Consider the following 2,895-nt stretch of genomic DNA (forward strand, 5'->3'; position numbering starts at 1 on the left):
AACAATAAAAGCAGGAAGTTTCACCCTTCAACACTTCCTCATCTCAAGCTTGTAGGATTATGGGGTACCCATCACATGTGGTACTAGGTGGCGGTCGGGCGATGGTGCACAACAAGTTTTTCCACATCCACAATGCGCGCATAAACCCACCATCCCCTGTTGCCCACCTCCAACTGAGCTCACGTACTCCCACGTAGCCCATATCCTCGTTTCTCTCAACACCGGGTCCCCATCAATCCTCCCAAGCTTCCACAACATCCAAGCAAAACAACATTCACACAGCACAAGCTATCACAGCCAAGCAAAACAGAGCAAAGGCAGAAAACTCTGCCAAAACACCAACCAAAAATCACAGCTTTTCCCACTCAAAGACCCCAGTAACAATTCCTTCGATCCAATTCGTTAACCGTTGGATCGACTCCAAAATTTTACTGGAAGTCTACAGTGCATAAGCCTACATTTTGACCGTTGGGATCTACTAGCAAACATCCAGAACTCATTCTACATTACTCTTTCCACAACCAGCAAATACATGGATTTTTCTGCACTTGTGCAGAATTCTGCTGCACAATTTTACAGCAAAATCTGCACAAAGAGCATATTTCGAAAACCACACTTCCCCTCATCCAATCTTACCCAAATCAATTCCTACAAGTCCCAATTCATGTATCAATCATGTCTAACCCAAAATCAAGCTTCAAAACACAGCAACACAGAATCTAGGTGTCCAAAACCCCTCAATTCAATGGGTTTTCTAGGTTTGAAAAGTGAAATTTAGAATGAGGTAAATTTGAGGCAAACTCTCACCTCACACCAGTCCATAACATCCATTTAGACTTGTTCAAACTGGATTTACACCTAAAATCTCACCGAATCAAAATTTGACTCTTCAACACCCAAATTTGCCCTAGCAATGGCTCTTTGTTCACTTTGGTCATTTGTTTTTCTCTCTAGCTCAGCCTAACCTTTCTCACATGTTCTAAATGACATTTCAAGCTAGTATTAACTCACTCTAACCTCCATTTACCACAGAATTCAGACTTAGCCTTCCAACTCTCAAAGTCTCACTTTTTTTTTTTTTTCCACTCATAACATCACATTCTCACTTTCTAACCTTGGGTTAGTTCTACCCTTCGTCTCTAACAGATTTCCATCAGCAATTTCAGCATATAAACATCACAAACATCATCACAAAAACCCTAAAACAGAATGGGTATGTCTAACTCACCCAAACATGGCAATTTCGACAAGCTTTCAACAAATGTCTTCACAAATAATCATCACACAGCAGAAAACTAACAAAACTACCCCTCATATCTCCCAAAACCCCATACCCACGAAAATCAAGAGGGAAAGAAGTCCACCCAAACCTGAATTTTCGAAGTCCCACTCGTAGCCACGCACTTCACGACTCCGAAAATGCTCTCCTTTCGCGATTTGGAGCAGAAATGAGCACCAAAGGTTGAAGCTTTGTTGGGCAACAATGGTGGATGGGAGAAAAGAAGAAGAAGGCTGCGTGAGAGAGAGAGAGAGAGAGAGAAAAGGCTTCTGAATTTCTGCTTTGGCTGAGTGAGGAGAGAGAAAAGCTTTTTGGTTTTAATAAAAGGGTTTTCCCTTTTTCCATTATTTTATTCAAGCTCTGCCACATGTCCCTATTTGATTGGAGCAAAAGGGCCCACTTTCTCTTTTTGACTGTGACCCATACTCAGTCACAAAAGTGAGAAAAATCTGACCTTTGAAACGCTAAAATCCTGCCTCGGTTTGCGTGCCGTTTCTCTGATTCCAGTTTCTCGCGTTTCTCTGCGTCCGCCGGGGCCAGTTTTCGAAAGCAAGCAATATATATATCAAAACGCTCAGAATAAAACCCCGAGCGTGGTTTAGAGGTTGGTTTCGTTAAATTTTAAGTCGCACGCAAAACGATGATTTTTAACTAATTAATTAGGAATTAACCCATAACCTCCCAGTTATGGATTTCTCTCCCTTAATTAGCCTAACCCGCATATCTTGCCCCCCGCTATTCCTACTTCTACCAAGAACATATAGGCATATACACTGAATAATACTTATATATAATCATTCAAGATACATCGTTTCCGTAAACTCCGGGTAGAAATTTCCAGGATGTTACAATACTCCCACCCTTTTAGGAATTTCGTCCCCGAAATTACTACTCTATGAACAAACTTGGGTACAATTCTCTCATCCTATCTTCCAACTCCCATGTAGAATCACCCTCATCGGTTCCCCACTGCACCTTCACCAACGCGATCTCCTTTCCTCTCAACGACTTCATTCTTCGGTCAGTGATCTTCTGAGGTTGTGCTTTATAGGTGAGGTTATCCTTCACCTGTACCTCGTCCACTGCAAGAATATGTGATGGATCCGGGTTGTACCGTCTCAGTTGAGAGACATGGAACACAGGGTGCAAATTCGATAAACTCGGAGGTAAGGCGATATGATAAGCTACAGGCCCAATCTTCTTCAAAATCTGATATGGACCTAGATACTTGGGTGTCAACTTCCTAGTCTTGAGAGCTCTTCCGACCCCGGTTACGGGAGAAACCTTCAAAAACACATGCTCCCCTTCCTGGAAATCTAGTGGCTTCCTCCTTCTATCATAATAGCTCTTCTGCCTATCCTGAGATGCTTTTATCTTCTCTCGAATCAACTTCACTTGTTCGTTAATCTGTTGTAGCATTTCAGGTCCAAGAAGTACTGCTTCTCCATCATCATGCCAACAAATAGGAGTTTTGCACTTTCGTCCATATAGAGCTTCAAAAGGAGCCATACCAATACTGGCTTGGTAGCTATTGTTGTAAGTAAACTCAATCAACGACAAACAATCCATCCAGCTACCTTGTTGCTCTATAATACACGCCCTAAGTAGATCCTCTA

This window comes from Glycine soja, chromosome 13 (assembly GCF_004193775.1).
Source record: "Glycine soja cultivar W05 chromosome 13, ASM419377v2, whole genome shotgun sequence".
In the NCBI taxonomy this organism is placed as follows: domain Eukaryota; kingdom Viridiplantae; phylum Streptophyta; class Magnoliopsida; order Fabales; family Fabaceae; genus Glycine; species Glycine soja.